The sequence below is a fragment of the Cupressus sempervirens genome, chromosome 11 (genome assembly GCF_028749045.1).
Source record: "Cupressus sempervirens isolate cs-2001-9-10 chromosome 11, ASM2874904v1, whole genome shotgun sequence".
NCBI lineage: Eukaryota > Viridiplantae > Streptophyta > Pinopsida > Cupressales > Cupressaceae > Cupressus > Cupressus sempervirens.
Window position 1 is genome coordinate 143,836,351 of NC_143128.1, and position 9,289 is coordinate 143,845,639.

At 33.6% G+C, this 9,289-nt stretch overlaps 1 pseudogene across 1 annotated transcript; it reads right to left on the reverse strand.

The window, feature by feature from the left end:
* Window positions 1-236: 236 nt before the first annotated feature.
* On the reverse strand, window positions 237-6,190 carry LOC149528618 (putative eukaryotic translation initiation factor 5-2 pseudogene; annotated as a pseudogene). Its single transcript, XR_016359101.1, has 2 exons — window positions 6,015-6,190; window positions 237-2,370 (listed from the first exon to the last, which is right to left on the reverse strand). The product of XR_016359101.1 is annotated as a putative eukaryotic translation initiation factor 5-2 pseudogene (transcript).
* Between the last annotated feature and the right edge of the window lie 3,099 nt (window positions 6,191-9,289).

Genomic DNA, 9,289 nt, shown 5'->3' on the forward strand with positions numbered 1-9,289 from the left:
TGAAAGATAATTGACAATCATGCGTGGTATATCATCTGGGTATGCACATTGAAATAGAGCCAGGAAATAATTATCAATCCCAGTTTGACATAGGACTAGTTTAACAATATTACTTTAAAATGCATCTCAGAACACACAAGAACTGCAAACTATGAACACATTCAAACTTTAAAGACATACAAGGACAAGTAATATCAGAATATTAAACCCACACATTCAGCACAAATCTCCCTACCTAAAATATAAGGCGTCATAATGCATTCACCGTCTGTCTACTACAGATTTCATTAGAGAAACTTCTCTAAATGTCTCAAATGAAAGTAAACATCATTGATTCAATAGCTGTCTTAAGACAAACCTAGTAGGTAGGTCAGAACTTGACATTTCTAGAAATCCTAAGCATAAATTGTCTGCTTCATAAGTAGCTTCTATAAAAGATAATAAAGAGACGTCTGATACCTTAAACAAAAAATGAATTCATAGCCTGCAATGGTAGAAGCAATATGCAGAAATGCACAAATAAAGATAAAGCTACACAGGGCAGACTCTATATTATAGAAGAGAGTTTGATAAAATGAAGGGTTCTTAAGAAGTTCTACGGATGCAAGGTAGAAAATTCCTATTCCTCCTCTGATTCGGCCTCTGCATTCTTCAACCATTCAACAAAAGGTTTGACGTATTTCCAAATTGGCAATGCCTTCTTTTCAGTCTCTGCAGTACTGTTGTCAAACCAATCATAAATAATTTCTTCCTCCAATATCTCCTCATCGTACAAGAACTTCAAAACTAAAGGAACCTCCTTAACAGCTTCAACACGAGCATGATTACAGAATGACTCAACCGCACCAAGCAGCAGCTTCTGAGATTTTTCATCCTGTACAACTTCAGCCAAAAACTGTTTATTTTTACTCACCTCTTTTGAAAAACCTTTACCTGCACCATCAAAAAGAGCTTCAAAATAGGCATTCATAACTTCTTGTGGAGAACCCTTTGATGATTGCATTAAAGAAGCCAACTGACCCGACATATTTGCATTCTTCTTTTTCATCTTATTCTTGAAAGACAAGACAAGCTCATCATGAATGCTCAATGCAGACAATTCATTAAGATTCGAATCTATTTCACCATTATCCTGCTCAGGGTGCTTTAAAGAGACATTGTCAACCTCAACTTCTCCATTTTTGCCATTAGACTTCTTTGTTGGCTTAGAGTTTTCAGGATCATTGTTTTCCAGTATAACCATTTCACTTGTAGCAGAAGTCAACTGTTCCTTAATTCGTTGCTGTGCAGCCTCAAGAGAAGGGTCAGTCTGCCATTGCACATCATCATCCCCATTATCTTCCTCATCGTGACTTCCAGGAGAATGGTCCTCATCTGAGGACCCTCTTTTCTTGGAAGTTTTGGTTACACTCTCGTGGACTTTCTTTTTTGTTTCTTTTTTGGCCTTTTTCATGTCTTCATCAGCAGCTTCACCGGCTTTTAGACGCTCCTTTTCTGCTCTTCTCAGGGACTTCTTATCTTTGCCTCCTTTTTTTTCTGGAGGATTCTTCAAGATAAATGTGGTCAGCTTGTCCCTCATGTCAACTTCTGAAACATATCCACAAGCTGCACACTTCAAAGTAATCATCTGAGCTTTTGAAATATGGATCTCTGTCTCTGGATTGCCACATCCATAGCACTGCACATACTTCTTAATAAAATTCTCCAGGAGTGCAGCTAGCTTTGCAGTATCATGAGACCCATTAACAAGAGAGGTACCTGTTTTTTCATCAAACTTTGACTGAGCACCCAGTTCAGTACCAAAATACTTAGTTGTGTAAGATGGGGGCCTGCCAAGAGCTTTGGCAACATCTACCATGTTCACAACATTTGTCTTGATTCCATTGCCTCGGCCCTCAATCTTTGTAATCATTTTAGGCATCTTATACCTGTAGAATGCATCATCACGGTTACCTGCACCAATGTTTAGGAGAGCCATCTTTTCTGACTAGTGATTGTCTGGTGGGTTAAAACAAGATTTTGAAGAAGATATTTAATTTCTTCTACACCTTTCTATTACAAGGTAAAAGTCAGAAAGATCAATATTGAAGAGCCAGAAAAGGACTGTCAAGAAGGAAGGTGTCCCTTATGTTTTAGCACTATGGTTTGGGCAATGAAAAATGGAAGGATCCAAGTGCAATCCACAAACCACCTCAAATTTCGACTTGGTCTCGAATGCATACAGCCAATCTTCTCCACCTGGAGAACCAAGTTGTTTATTCCTTTCTTTTGAGGTAGGATGATAACCTCCAAGTAGTGCAACCAGCCCCAGGCATGAACTACCGGCTACAGACATATAAGAATCTTCAACCTGAGCACCCTCCACTTTGACTACAATTCACAGAGAATAAAACTTAATTTAGTGATAAGTTCAATATTAATTTCAGTGATCAGAAATTAAATAGTAGAAAGCAGCTCATAACAAAAACAAAAATAAAATCAACATTTCACAACACAATTGTAAAGTGATTTTACTTTCCAAAATAAATAAGCCATGATTTATTGTCTACTGGCATTTTGCAAGAACATTAACACCTTTTCCCAAGAAAGAAAACAATCAGAGGAATCAAAATAGTAAACCATTAGTAGTGGAACACTAATCTTTGAAAAGACATTACCACATTTTCCTAATACAGAAGACATTTAGCAGAACATAATTTTATAATCTAATGTATGCATAAGGTACACATTTTCCCTATACAGAAGATAGATAGCAGAACATAACTTTATAATCTAATGTAAGCATAAACTAGATGTACAACTTAAGGATCATTTTATTGGAGAGAGTACTGAATAGTCGCTAAAAAACAGTAATCATCAAACTCCTCCCACACCAAACAATATTCATGAAATACACACAAAGCCTATTCAAAGATCCTACTTTCCCACAACGCAAATAAGCAAATTTGCACAAGTCATATCCTTACCAACCATAGACAGTACATGTCAACCTTTAGTCCAGACCTTAAAATTTCGTGTAGATCTTACAAAATGCTTGGACACACAAGCATCAATAGCAGCATAAAATCAAACCACACTAAAAGATGGTTGGAAAGAAGAAATGCTCCCTGTTATAAGTTGAGAGAAATGACATTGAGATGTCCACTTAACATCTCCCAACCAGCTTGCAGGGTTTGCTAACACCATTATAAATCAATAACAATTCTTAAAAATTACCAGAGCACAGTAAAGATTTTTCCATTAAATTTCCCAATCCGGGGATTCAGCTGCAATTCATTGAATCTGCTATTGGTTAAAACTTACAAGCCATCAAAGAAAAATAAAACCCATGCAATCTGTAATTTTTGCAGCAGCAAGTATGAGAAAGCAGATCATGTTTGGGTGAGTGAAATCTCAACAAAACAATGGGCATAGGGCACTTGCAAACATGCCATTTTATTTTTTCAAGAGTGGATCTACCCTCTCTATTCAATCTACAAATTGATCGTCTGGGGTTGGCATAAAGAAGGTAGATTCCCACACCCCTACTATTCTTCCAAGCATCCTTGAGCAAGTGGGTTCAGGCAAAATAGTCACAGTACAAAATCACAAATATCATTAACAAGTCATTTTAAGTCATTTGATTGTAGTGGCCATAAGGGCTTTCTACAGTACATTAACCTGGAGGTATGCATTTGGATTCAACTGAGGATATTTTTGAATCAACTTTTTGGATCACACACCAATCCAGCAAGCTAATACCTTTTTTTAAAAATATGTTACCAGTTTGTCATGAATGCTTGCCCGAACCTGGGTCTGGTATACTAATCAAGTACACGAAAGGATTATGCCATTACATGGGAAGTGCATGCAGCTTTATCCCAAACAGACAAACAGCCATGACAAATCTGCTTAGGAAAACAAAACAAAAAAACTCCATACACATTGAAGTTTCTCTGTAACAGTGAGGAACATATACAAATGACACTATCACTGTAATATGACTAAGTCCTCTATTGACAGTATTGCCATTTTCAAGATACAGTCTCAACAACTGATTAAGAAACAAAAATTGGACTACAAACAGGAGAATTTTTAAGAACAGATGAAAACTTTTATCCAACATCTTCCTTAAGCATGATAAGAGAGTAAATGCTATATTGAAACTCACGTAGGACATCTAATTAACCTAAATGGTAAATACATTAAAATGTTCACATGTGAGGGGTTTTGCAAGACTTGTGTAAGGAATAAAGGCCTATTGGAGTTTCTCTCAAACCTTACTAATATAAATAAAAATGCATCACCATTCCAGCACTGAGATAATTAAAATAACCCTACATGACTCATTTAAATAAAACCTTTTATAAACGGTTTCTCCACAAGCTTTTAAATATAACAATCAACATTTCAAACTTCAATGAGACAAAATATTGAACAAGCAGAACAACAACTCATAAACTGGGTGAAACTAAAAAATATACACAAAATCTCACTGAAATAATTGAGATCATATCTTACAGCAATACTTTCAATCTTCACGGAAAAACTATAATCATCTCTTAAATTATGCATATATGTCTTTACAGAAAAGGTCCGTATAGGGGATAAAAAAACTACTTAAAACAGAAAAATAATCTTATACAGGATAACAAAACAGTTTTCAAAACAAACTTATAAAAATGGAAAAACTGTGTCCACCAAGCAAAACAAAACAGTAAAAGAGGAAAAACAACACAAGAGAAAAACAATAAGTGCTGCTCATATACTTTCAGATCTAGTAAAAAGAACAAGCTTCTCTTTGAGAGACGAATTGTTAAATAGGTTGATAAATAAAATTAAAATGAAAATAAAGGAATCACATAGCTGTACGAATCTAAAGTTAGACAGATGCGAGATAAGGTGTAAAAGACATTTTCTTATGATCGGTATCAAATTGCACGAGGACTTAAAAAATTAAATCTTCAAATTCCAAGAAATGGCACTTCCATAACTTGATTCAAAAGAAAATAAAACAAAAAAAAGAGGCGGTACACAATCCTCCAAATCAAATGATGGCAACTAAATATTCTAACCTGATCGAGGGATCAAATCTCCACCGAGAAAAAACAACAAAACCACTTCGACCATCAGGGAGGATATCTGGTATTTAGAATATTAAGGATACGACTAAAAAATATAGTGATATCAAGCTTTGTCCTATAGCCGATGACAACCTTTAACTCTACACCCTACATGTTATTAAATTTACTAGATTTCCTGCAGAAACAAAACCCCAACCTTCAATTTGACGTCTATGGTAAATTATCCGAATCCTGCCAGATCTGATAAAAGACGCTACCTATCTAAGCCCTATGCTTAAGCAAAAACATGAAGTTCTGAGTAATTTAGACCTAAACTAAAACATCAGCATAGGCCGCAAAATTTATATAACTTCTGTCAAATCCTACCAGATTTGAATAAGTTCAAAAATCTTGAGCTTCATAAAGGGAGTCAAGCTCCTATTTACAAACATTACCTAAAACCAAAACATTCCCCTTTATGCAATGAATCCCACACAGATCCTGATTGAACCAAGATTATACAAACTAAGTCAATCACTCTGCTAAGAAAAACTTAAATTTTATTAATTTCAGAGCAGCGGGATTAAATATATTAGATTAAAAGACCAAAGCCCCTTGCTGTACTTTTAAAAAAAAATTAAAAAATTATCAGTTTTACAGCAAAAGTTTAACATGCTGCACTCCTAGGCAGATTTTCAGGTGTTTTCTAAAAACACCGTTTGTTTCGCAACTGTATCTTCGCCTACGATTCAAATAAGACAATAAAAATTAACAAAAAAACAGAAAGTTCAATCCCGATAGTTACAAATTCTCAGATTGTTGAACGCACACGCGAACAAATCAATCGTACGATTTCGATGAAAATCAAAATCTGAATCGCTAATCAACAAATTAAAAGCTTAAAAAGCAAAATCGAGGACGACAAAAATAAATCTACATACTACTCTGCCATTATTAACTGAGAAAACATACCTGATTTGAAATTATTCCTTTCTCTTCGATTGCCCAAGCCCTCTGAAATGATCAACCGCTATATAATCGTAGAATGTGAAACGAACCCTCTGGCTTAGGAATTATAGGAGCGCCGACTTGCTTGCAAACGGGGAATGTGCTTCCTTCGCTGCGGCCAAGAATAGAAAAGATGAATCAAGAAGAAGCATAGGTCGGCGAATATAAAACCTAACACGGTGAGTTAAAAGTTAACCCTGGGTTCGATGTAACTGCAAACCAGGGGTTAGAGTTTGAATGCTTTTGAGCTTGTCCAGCTAAACACAACCGACCTCCCTTTGAAAGACGGGTGAGCCCGTGGTTATCCGGTGGGACCCGCCAAGTCGTGGTGGGGTCTGCATTGAGGCGCGAGGTTCAAACTATGCCACATTTATGTTATTTTTTTATTATTTGCCTTGGTGTAATGGCGGAAATTGTATAGCCATGTCCTTTTCCCTTATGTGTTTTGGTCTCCTTTACAATGTAAAATTGTTATGTCAGCCTTTATCATTAAAATTGTATTTGGAAAAATAGTATGAGGAGATAAGGTTGGTAGCTATCAAATTGTTTTTATTTATAATTGTAGAAAATTTCTGTTTTCGATGGTCAATTTTCTATTAAAATGATGAAAGAGGGGTAGACTAGCTTATATATATATAATAACAAGAGCTTAAGAGCATGTGTCTGTCTAATGGGAAAAATAAAGGCAAGAGTTACATTGATGTTCTTTAATAGCTCATTCATTGTATTTATCAAGAACAAAAGGAAAGCGTTATGTTTATGTTCTTTAATTTCTCATTCACGGTATTTATGGTGTAATTGTAGTTTGAATTCATGTTGATTTTTGGGAAGCCTAATCATGATTGAGTTTTTTAGTGCTATAAGGATCTTGTGTTTAAGCATGTTAGGGTTTCAAAATCACCTACCATTGTGGCTTTTATACAAGTCTAAATCCTAAATGTTGGATTATATGTTCTCTAGCTCCATAGCGGCTAGCAATTATTATTTTTTTAAACCAAACACAACACTCTACATACAAATTGATGATGAGGCTCAAGTTGTATAAGTATCATCCTTAAAATTTATGGAGATTGAATACGATGAATTTCCAAAAAAATATAGCTACCATTTAGAAGAAATTATAAGTCTTGAATTTGATGTACAACATGGCCCCAAAAAAATAGATAATGTACAAATATTTATAATTTAAGAAAGACATTCAAAGATTGTTGCCAATGTTGAGAATATAATAATTCAATAGTCAAAATTGGCAAAATTTAAGCATGTTCCTATAGAATTTAAAAATAGATAAATCTAAAATGATTTGAGAAGATAACTAGAAATTGTTTCAAAGGTTTGATATAAAACTATATTGGAAGATAACAATGTTTTGCATGGTTTAGAGAAGTATCACATAAGTCAAAAACTACCAAAATTTAAGAAAAATGTATAGGAGTTGGTAATTGTTTCAAAGGACAATTTGTTGGAAGTCAAAGAGATGTTTGATTGAAAAAATAAAGAATGATTTAAGAATAAGGTATAGGAGCTAATCTTTAAGTGAAAAATATAAATGAGTTTTTTCTTTTAACAATGAGAATTTTATTTATGCAGAATAATATGTTGAAACAGCTATTGAAGTTTCAAGCCAAATGCAATAGAGTAAGTGTAAGAACTAAAGTCAAATGCAATAGAGTAAGTATAAGAACTAAAACAAAGAAAAGTAAGCTTTGACAACAATTATTCCCAATATATGCTCATATATTTCAAAGCCAAGCAAATTAGCTAAGTATCTTAAATTCACAGACTTACCTCTTCCACCATTTTGTAAAGTTGAGCAAAAGAGAAAAGTTATAAATGTATATCTTACCACAATTGTTCATAGAAAATTTGATTATAATTATTTTTGAAATCAATTACTATAATGATATAATTTGATTGACACTATTTCGGATTTATTTTTTGTTATTTCATATGATTATTTTCTTTCAAAAAAATTATAAGACATTTACTTGGTAATTTTGTTATTTTATATGATTATTTTCCTTCAAAATTATTACAAGAGATTGACTTGGTAAAGATGTTGCATTTTTTCCACCATCATTGTCTATAATGAATCTTATTTCTTCTTAAGTTTGATCAAAATTCATCTATAGAAAGGATGTTGAAGGTATTCTTCAAGTTCGTGTGGAATAAGAAGTTTGATGGAGGTTATTAAATTCAAAAATGATATACAAAAATGTTAATAATGATGGTAAGAGGTTTGCAATTGTGAAGTTGCATGTTATGATGATTAGTGTGGAAATTTATTGGAGATATATTGGAAACTCATAGATGCATATAGAATCTCCATAATTATGAAGGAAATATAAACAAAATGCTAACCATATTTCAAATGAGGGAGTCAAGAGTACTCTTCTGTGTAGCACTACAAACTTTAAAAATAAACAAATAGCAAAAGAACATTAAATGTATTAAAGATGAATATAAAACCTAACTGAGAAAGTTTGAATCGTGTATATTTTAATATTTAAAGAACATAAAAAAATTAACAATTGTCACCAAATTGAATAAAGTGCAAAATAGATCCATATACTTTTTGCCAATATTTGCTAAATAGATAAAAACACAAAACAGAACATTAAAACTGTTTATTTTTTTCATAATTCTTTCAAATTATTTATTACTTGGAATCATAGCAAAGTACAACCAGTAAAAAGAGTCTTCAAAAATTTCACTACCATTAAAAACAACATGCATAGTTTCTTTGAAAATCTTGAAATCCCCTTACCTCAAAGGAACAAAATCATAAACTAAAGGATAGTGCATACTGGTATCACAATCTAAAACCCATTAATATGATAGGAGCAATGACTGCTAGCATAGAATATTTTGCTAGTGTAGACTAAAATTCTTCACAAAAATCATGCCCCTAATTTGTGAAAGATACACTCAGGCGAGTAATTGATTCATTCTCCTATATCGGAAGAAAATTATTGACAATGAATGCAATAAGGAAAGTGACAGAGAAGAACTCAGTGTAATATGATTGAGCAGGAGGTCGAGCAAACATTGTGACAAAGAGTTTGAGAACAAGCCAAAGTCACTAGAGGGTGAAGGGAGAATGTGAAGACATGGGTTTGGTAGCCTACAATAGATTTAGGGTTCATGGCAGTTTTGAACTCAAATTAGATGTGCTTGATTAGGGGAGATGTGGATATTTCAGAGGAGAATTTGGAGTGGAAATTTTTTTATCAAACTTA